Here is a 10,306-nt window from a genome sequence, read left to right on the forward strand (position 1 = left end):
AGCCAGCTTAAGATTCTCTCTTTCTATCTCCCCCTTCCCGGTCCCTCCCTGCCACCAATTCCCTGTGCACATGCTCTCTCTTTCTAAAAAAAAAAAAAAAAAAAAAAAAAGAAGGAGAAGAAAAAAGAAAAGGATTCCTGTATTTTGTCCTCTATGACATTACATTCACTTCCTTGGTTTGCGTCCTCTTTCTTTGGCCATTTCTTCTCCATTTGCATGCTGTTCTGCCTTTTCATTAAATGCTGGTCTTCCTGATGATCATGATTCAAGCCTTCTTTTTTGTACATTTAATATATTCTCCCTGGGTGGTTTCATACACTATCATGGTTTCAATTGCAATACCATAGTGATATTTATCTTTTGGGCAAAAGCCAAATTGAAATTATAATTACTACTACTACTAATAAAAACCAAACTTTATAAAAAGTGCTGAATTAGAAGTCAAGAAATCATGGTTCCAATTTTGTTTCTTTATTCATAATTAAAACATGACTTTAGGAAAGTAGTAAGCTTCCCCTTTAAAGATTCAATTTTTAAAAAATAGGAATTAAAAGACTTCCTCTAGTTATAGACAAAGTGGTTTTGAAATAGAGTAAGATTACTAAAGAGTAGTGAAAACTATTTAGAAGTATATGAATGCAGATGATGTTTTATGATTATATGTAAATTTGTACATATATATCAATATTTTGTACACATGTATATTATAGGACCATAAAATGTGATTCATCATATGGGGCATTACCATTCTGCTTAGACTTTTAAAATACATATTTTTCTAACTTGAATGGGTTTATTTTATTCCCCATATGCTTAAAACATAATCTATTTTGGAGAACCACAAGGCAGTTACTATACTTTCAATATTATACAAAGGAAGCTATAGTTAAGAGATAGTAAATAATTTGTCTATGATCACACATGTAACAAATGACAGAAGTGTAGTTTGACACAAAACTTACTTAAAAAAATTCCTCTTTCATCTCCTGCCACATTATTAATCCTCAGTCCTGCTCTCAAGAGGTATCTACTTTTAATCATTTCAGGAATGGAATGATATGGCTTTAGATTTTTTCTTAAAATAAAAACATGTGATAAATATCTGAAATACCTATATTTTGAAAGAACATAGAGGAAATCAATTAAGGCGTGATAAAAGCAATAAAAATCCAACAGTAAATTGTGTGTCTGTATATGTATGTAATATCTGTATCCTTAAGTTGAACCAAATTTATTAATATATTTTATATTTGCTTTATAACACTTTCCCTACAGGAGTTTAACAACTCCACTTTTTTTTTTTAAGTTAGACTAACATATATAGAGAGACTTCTAATTGCTACACATATCACATGCACGGGATCATTACAAAACTTTCCATTTTCTTACATCTGATTAATACAGGGATTGTCAAAGAATCACCAGAGTGAAGCTACTAGAAGGAAGTGAGCTAAAGAGTGAGGATGTGGCAGTTAAAGAGTAAGGTGTTGAAATTCAGATCATGGAGATAGTGCGGTTGTTGCAAGGACATGTGTTTTTAGTCTCTTTGTTTTTCTGGTGATTGTCATCAAATTCCTACCTTACATATGTATGCCTCCATTGCTTGATTTATTTCTTTTTAACAGTTCCTATTGACTTTCCCTTGGGAATGTTGGAATATTTTAGCTCATTTATACTGTTTATACTTAATTTTCTCTACTCCTATTTTTTAATTATTATTTTATTTAGTGGTATGGTATATAAGTTAATTTTTTTGCTTACAACATTCAAATGTGAGGCGATTTCCCTCCAATCCTGGTGGGGGGGCCCTTTCAGTCTCATGGCTCTATCATCCCAGAAACCTTCACTGTCTTCTGTATGTAACCAGTAGAAGTATAAAATTGAGTCAAAGTTGAATGTATCATTGCTTAACAGGATGCAGTATAAAATGCATTCTTTTACCTGTTTATGAAAGAGAAGTCATTTGGACTTTTTTTTTAATACTAGCCAAGTAAATCTGACTGGAATTTGTTGAAATTATTGTTGATCTTATTGGTTGATTTTGGGCCCTTTCAAAGAGCTGGAAGGAACTTAAAATTGGTCTGTAAGAGCAATACAAGAATGAAGTAACTTGGGGCGCCTGGATGGCTCAGTGGGTTATAGCCTCTGCCTTCGGCTTGGGTCATGATCCCAGGGTCCTGGGATTGAACCCTGCATCAGGCTCTCTGCTCAGCAGGGAGCCTGCTACCTCCTCTCTCTCTGCCTGCCTCTCTGCCTACTTGTGATCTCTGTCAAATAAATAAATAAAATCTTAAAAAAAAAAAAAAAAAAAGAATGAAGTAACTCCACTAGATGAATTTTAATCTAAGTTATGAAATTCAGTCCACATCTCTATAGTCTCAGAATTTTAACTCTTATTTGTCCAAGATAACATCAAAGTTCTTTAAATGATTATTACTTCCTTTTCCCTTAATCAACCTAACTTTAAACATTACAACTCTATCCCCCAACAAAAATATAATATCTTTAAGCAATTGGGCAATTCAGTTTGCCATGTAAGAAGACAAGTGTCTGGCTCCAACTTTTCCTCAGTGAAGACAAAGGCAAAAACTAATTTTAAGAAGCAAACATGGGCGCCTGGGTGGCTCAGTGGGTTAAGCCGCTGCCTTCGGCTCAGGTCATGATCTCGGAGTCTTGGGATCGAGTCCCGCATCGGGCTCTCTGCTCAGCAGGGAGCCTGCTTCCTCCTGTCTCTCTGCCTGCCTCTCTGCCTGCTTGTGATCTCTCTCTGTCAAATAAATAAATAAAATCTTAAAAAAAAAAAAAAGAAGCAAACACTATAACAAGTAATAATGAATATAATAGAATAAAAAAATGAAGATTTTTACTAAAGCAATATTTATCATGAGTTCTGCTAGAGTATTAAAGCTCCCGTTTCCATAGACTAAAATGTCTGATTTGGTGTGTTTTTTTTTCACTTTGTTTTCTTTAAGTTTTTGTTTAATTTCCAGTTAGTCAACTTACAGTATAATATTAGTTTCAGGTGTACACTACAGTGATTCAACACTTCCTTACATCATCCAGTGCTCAACAAAAGTATACTTCCTAATCTTCATCAACTATTTAACCCACCTTCCCACCCACCCACCTCCTCTCTCTGATAACAGTCAGTGCTTTCTCTGTAGTTAAGAGTCTGTTGGGGGCACCTGGGTGGCTCAGTCAGTTAAGTGACCAACTTTTGGTTTCAGATCAGGTCAAGATATCAAGTTCTGACATAGAGCCCGCATTAGGCTCCACACTCAGTGGGGAGTCTGCTTCCCTCTCCCTCTGCCCCACACCCCACTTATGAACTCTCTCTCTCTCAAATAAATCAATCTAAAAAAAGTCTCTTTCTTGGTTTGTCTCTTTTTCCCTTTGTTCATTTGTTTTGTTTCTTAAATTTTACATATGAGTGAAATCGTACGGTATTTGTCTTTCTCTGACTGGCTTATTTCACTTAGCATTCATTATACCCTCTAGATCCACCCATGTTGTTGCAAATAGTAAGATTTCATTCTTTTTTATGGCCAAAAAGCATTCCATTTCATATATACGTGTACATTCATATATTTGTGTATATTCATATATTCATATGTATATTCATATATTCATATATTCATATGAATATACACATACATATGAAAGGAATGTTTTTTGTTATATATACATCATATGTATATATATATCATATATATCTGATCCATATATATAAATCTTCTTTATCCATTCATTAATTGATGGACACTTGGGTGTCTCCATATCATGGCTGTTGTGTTGCTATAAACATAAGAGTGCATGTATCCCTTTGAATTAGTAGTTTTGTATTCTTTGGGTAAATACCCAGTGGTGCTATGGCTGGATCATAGGATAGTTCTATTTTTAACTTTTTAACTCTTTTTCCTACCATGTTTCCTGTCACTCTAAAGCAGACGACCTGAGTCAACAGTGAAACTCACCTTTAATGTTACATTTACTTATTTGAAAGAGCCCCATCTTATTTCTCTGGCTGATTGTGAGATTCTTTTTTTCTCTTTACTTTTTGTTTTCAGCAATCCCACATTAAATTTCTAGGTGTGGATTTCTTTTTATTTGTTTTGCTCTGTATGTTTGGCCTCTAAATTTGCATACTGATATCTTCCATCATTATTAGGAATTCAACAGCCATTGTCTCTTTAACTATTGCCTCTTCCCCATACCTTTCCTCCTATACCTCTTGGACTTCAAATAAATATATATTAGATCTTTATATTTTGTCTTCTATGTTTTTTTGCTCTCCCCCTCCTATTTTCTAACTTTTTTTCTCTCATTACTGCATTTGCCATAGTGTCTTCTGACTCTGTTGTTATTTTGCTATTGTTGGTATTCCACATGTATTTCTGAGAGTCACCTTAAATCTATTATGGAATAAAGTGGAATAAAGTACACAATTCTTCACAATTCCATGTTTCACAATATATTCCAAATTATTATTTCTTTCCTCTGTATTTCTGTGAATTTTAACTCAAAAGAAAAGCAGATAGAAAGGACAAAAAGGCAGCAGCTTAAAAAATGGCAGTATAAGCTTACTCATACACATAAATATGTGAAGAAAAGCAAAACAGATCAAAAATGGCAAAAAGGAAGAAGTGACTTGAAATATGGCAATGTTATCTTACTCATTATTATGAGTAGGGCTGGAAAATTTAAAAAATAAAGATCAAAAGGCACTAAAAATGAAACACAGCAAATTTATCTTACTCAGTGTATAGTGAGTGATTCTGATTTCATATAATTGTTCTACAGTAATCGAGTCAGAAACAAACTATTAAAAAGGGTGTTTTGCTTTTAAATTTTTACTCACCATTACAGTATCTGTGATCATTTATGGTGTGCATTTCTCATTTCCTGCCAAGTGCTTATCTGAATCATCAACAATTTACTACTACCTTCAACAATAGGAGTACGTAGCCGACAGCACACTGAGGACAGTGTATAATGATATAAACACACTCAACATATAATGATGCAAGAACGTATTTTTTTCAAATTTTTATGTCAGCTGCTTCATCTTAATGATTAGTAACATGCTTGAGGTATGTTTTCATGAGCACTGAGAAAAAAGAGCTTTCTTTGTCACCTCGCCTTCAGCATTTTCCCCTCATGTTAAAATAAAATAGTAAAGTGGTTAAATGTACTTTTTAGGCTGACTAAAATGGATAGAGGTTTAAAATCTATTGTTTACTATCCATGTTATTTCACCTCTTCAAGCTCTAGCTTCTTAACTGACCAAAAGAAAATAAAATCGTCATTTATGTTCTAGATTTCATTGTGATCCCCTAATGAGAAAATGCACAAACAGCACTTGGCAAGAGCTCTTGACACTGACAAAATGTCACAATAATTATAAGCTATCACTATAATCTTCTGCAGGGGCTGGCTGCCAGGTAAGAATACACCTGTATGAGAAGAAAAATTGAATTTGACTCAAGGTAAAGGAGACAAGGGAACACAAGGACTCCCAAGGTTACAAACATTATGAAGTCCCTGAATATCTAAGGATGTCACATCCCCAGTGTTACAAGAAGACCTAGTCCTACCTCACATATACCCAAATCTTTTCCACAACCCAGCAATTTCATTCAGGGCTGCATAATACTTGAGCTTCCACATAAGATAAAAACAAAACAAAACAAATGATCATGGGGCAAAAAAGAAAGGCAAACCAAATAACAAACTCTTAACTATAGAGAAACAAACTGAATGATAGTTAAGGGAAGGGGGCACAAATGGGTTAAATAAGTGAAGGGAATTAAGGAGGGCACTCATTGTGTTGAGCACCAGGTGTTGTATGCAAGTGTTGAACCACTAAATTGTATACCTGAAACTGATATTACACTGTAGGTTAACTAATTGGACTTTAAAATCATTTTAAAAGGAAAGCATATAAAAAAAAAGAGCCATATACTTTAAAAAAAAATAGAAGAGAGCAGGATACAGGAGAAATTCTGGAAAAAAGCAAGCAAATACAATCAAGACTGATTCTATAGGAAGGATAGAAAACAATACAGAACAAAAACATTTCAGGACTTTATGCTAATAGAGGAAAATAATGACAGTGATTCAAGGCTGGGCATTAAAATCCATGGACAGGATTAGGGTAGAGTTATGTTGTATGCATTTATGAGAAGAGGGTATCTAAAAAGAAATAAGGATATATAATCAGTTCTAGGCTTATTAATAAGTGCCTATTTTTTCCTGTAATTTTAGGAACTAATGTAAAGCATCATAATAAATACAATAACTAAACAGATTATTGAATAATATGTCATCTTACTGTGGCCCTTCCATCTATCAATAAAGAAGGCTCCATACAGGCATAGGGATAATAAAAGTACTATCAAGGAACTTGTGATAGATTTTCTGGTTCATTAACTATTTTGAATAGCTGAGTCAAGTTTAGATCTATACCAATATGCCCTAGAGTCAAGATGACTATAAGCTAATGATTTTCAACATAAAGTTTAAATATGGAAATAAAGTTTAAGTCTATAAAAATCATCAAAATACATTATTTATTGAGCCAGTCAATGGAAAATTGACTAAATTTATAAAGTTTTGAATCTTTACTTTAAAGACTTATTTATTTTATTTTATTTTAGAGAGAGAAGAGGGGGAAGAGGGGAAGATGGAGAGGGAAAGAGTCTTAAGCAGACTTTGCACTGAGTGAGGATCCCAACACAGGGCGTGAAGCCCCACTTGGAGCTCAATCACACCATCCTGAGATCACAACCTGAGCCAAAACCAAGTGTTGGACACTGGCACGACCCAGAAACTCCTAAAACTTTGAGTCCTTTAAAGGCTTTTTAAGTTAATGTAAGAATAAATACCTCCCATCAGAGAAACTCTCAGCAAATAGAAAATTTTTTGTCTGATTTTTGTTTTTTTAATTCTTTTTATTTTTATTATGTTATGTTAGTCACCATACAATACATCATTAGTTTTGATGTAGTGTTCCATGATTCAATGTTTGCATGTAACACCCAAACTCCATGCAATCTGTGCCCTCCTTAATACCCATCACCAGACTCACCCATCCCCCCAAGCCCTGTTCCCTCTGAAACCCTCAGTTTGTTTCCCAGAGCCCACAGTTTCTGACGGTTCATCTCCCACTCCAATTCTCCCCCTTCATTTTTCCCTTCCTTCTCCTTTTGTCCTCCATGCTCTTCCTTATGTTCCACAAACAAGTGAAACCATGTGATAATTGGCTTTCTCTGCTTGACTTATTCCACTTAGCATAATCTCTGCCAGTCCCATCCATGCTGATGCAAAAGTTTTTTTAAAATGATTATAGCAAAAAAAAAAAAAGATTACAGCCATACAATCTAAGGATTTTTTCTCATTACTAGATTAATACCTTATCTCCAGCTTCTGAATATTCATATATTTCAGATTTACAAAAGGTAAGTTAAATATGCAGAGTCAACAGTATTATACATTTTAGATAGTGGAAATGACCATGTATTTACATTGAATCCCCCCAAATATTTCATCATCAAAATAGAGGCTTCATGGGATGCCTGGGTGGCTCAGCTGGTTAAGCATCTGCCTTTGTCTCAGGTCATAATCCCAGGGTCCTGGGGTGGAGTCCCACATTGGGCTCTCTGCTCAGTGGGGAACCGACTTCTCCCTCTGCCTGTTGCTCTCCCTGCTTGTGCTCTTTCTCACTCTCTCTCCCTCTCTGTCGAATAAGATCTTTTTTAAAAAATAAAGTTTCAAAAAAATAGGGGAGGAGTCAAGATGGCGGAGAAGTAGCAGGCTGAGACTACTTCAGGTAGTGGGAGATCAGCTAGATAGCTTATCTAAAGATTGCAAACACCTACAAATCCAATGGGAGATCGAAGAGAAGAAGAACAGTAATTCTAGAAACAGGAAATCAACCACTTTCTGAAAGGTAGGACTGGCAGAGAAGTGAATCCAAAGCGACGGGAAGATAGACCGCGGGGGGAGGGGCCGGCTCCCGGTAAGTGGCGGAGCAACGGAGCACAAAATCAGGACTTTTAAAAGTCTGTTCCGTGGAGGGACATCGCTCCAGAGGCTTAACCGGGGTGAAGCCCACGCAGGGTCAGCGTGGCCTCAGGTCCCGCAGGGTCACAGAAGGATTGGGGGTGTCTGAGTGTCACAGAGCTTACAGGTATTCGAACCGGGAAGCCAGCTACAGAGACAGAGCGGAGGAGTGAGCTCTAAGCTCGGGGTTACCTTGAACCGGTCGCAGGCTCGGTCAGCTCGGAGCACGGCCGGAGGCCAGGGTGACAGGAGTAATTGGGCGCTGTTCTCTGAGGGCGCACTGAAGAGTGGGGCCCCCGGCTCTCAGCTCCTCCAGGCCGGAGACTGGGAGGCCGCCATCTTCATTCCGGTCTTCCAGAACTCTATGGAAAGCGCTCAGGGAACAAAAGCTCCCGAAAGCAAACCCGAGCGGATTACTCAACCCGAACCCTGGTAAGGTTGGTGCAACACCGCCTGGGGCAAAGACACTTGAGAATCACTACAACAGGCCCGTCCCGAGAAGATCAACAAGAAATCGAGCCAGGACCAAGTTCACCACCAAGGAGTGCAGTTTCAATACCAAGGAGAGCAGCGGAATTCCAGAGGATTTCGTGATTCGTGAATCCCGTGATTCTTTAGCCTTGCCATTAATTTCATTTTTTTTTCTTTTTCAACTTTTTTTCTCTTCTTCTGCTAAATTATTTTAACTTTTACCCTTTTCTTTTTTAATGTTTTTTTAACTACTTTATCTAATATATATATATTTCTTTCCTTTTTATATTTTTTCTTTATTCGTTTTCTTCTTTTAATTGTTTCATTTTTTTTTTCTTTCTGAACCTCTTTTTATCCCCTATCTCCCCCCTCACGATTTGGGATCTCTTCTGATTTGGTTGAAGCATATTTTCCAGGGGTTGTTGCCACCCTTTTAGTATTTTAATTCCTCCTTCATGTACTCTTATCTGGATGAAATGACAAGGCAGAAAAATTCACCACAAAAAAAAAAGAACAAGAGGCAGTACCAAAGGCTAGGGACCTAATCAATACAGACATTGGTAATATGTCAGATCTAGAGTTCAGAATCACGATTCTCAAGGTTCTAGCCGGGCTCGAAAAAGGAATGGAAGATATTAGAGAAACCCTCTCAGGAGATATAAAAGCCCTTTCTGGAGAAATAGAAGAACTAAAATCTAACCAATTTGAAATCAAAAAAACTATGAATGAGGTGCAATAAAAAATGAAGGCTCTCACTTCTAGGATAAATGAGGCAGAAGAAAGAATTAGCGATATAGAAGACCAAATGACAGAGAATAAAGAAGCTGAGCAAAAGAGGGACAAACAGCTACTGGACCACGAGGGGAGAATTCAAGAGATAAGTGACACCATAGACGAAATAACATTAGAATAATTGGGATTCCAGAAGAAGAGGAAACAGAGAGGGGAGCAGAAGGTATATTGGAGAGAATTATTGGAGAGAATTTCCCCCATATGGCAAAGGGAACAAGCATCAAAATCCAGGAGGTTCAGAGAACCGCCCCTCAAAATCAATAAGAATAGGTCCACACCCCGTCACCTAATAGTGAAAGTTACAAGTCTTAGTGACAAAGAGAAGATCCTGAAAGCAGCTTGGGACAAGACGTGTGTAACAGGGGCGCCTGGGTGGCTCAGTGGGTTAAGCCACTGCCTTCGGCTCAGGTCATGATCTCAGGGTCCTGGGATCGAGCCCCGCATCGGGCTCTCTGCTCAGCAGGGAGCCTGCTTCCTCCTCTCTCTCTGCCTGCCTCTCTGTCTACTTGTGATCTCTCTCTCTGTCAAATAAATAAATAAAATCTTTAAAAAAAAAAGTGTGTAACATACAATGGTAAAAATATTAGATTGGCAACAGACTTATCCACAGAGACCTGGCAGGCCAGAAAAAGCTGGCATGATATATTCAGAGCACTAAACGAGAAAAACATGCAGCCAAGAATATATCCAGCTAGGCTATCATTGAAAATAGAAGAAGAGATTAAAAGCTTCCAGGACAAACAAAAACTGAAAGAATTTGTAAACACCAAACCAGCTCTACAGGAGATATTGAAAGGGGTCCTCTAAGCAAAGAGAGACCCTAAAAGTAGTAGATCAGAAAGGAACAGAGACAATATACAGTAACAGTCACCTTATAGGCAATACAATGGCACTAAATTCATATATCTCAATACTTACCCTGAATGTTAATGGGCGAAATGCCCCAATCAAAAGATACAGGGTATCAGAATGGATAAAAAAC

The sequence above is a fragment of the Lutra lutra genome, chromosome 5 (assembly GCF_902655055.1).
Source record: "Lutra lutra chromosome 5, mLutLut1.2, whole genome shotgun sequence".
NCBI lineage: Eukaryota > Metazoa > Chordata > Mammalia > Carnivora > Mustelidae > Lutra > Lutra lutra.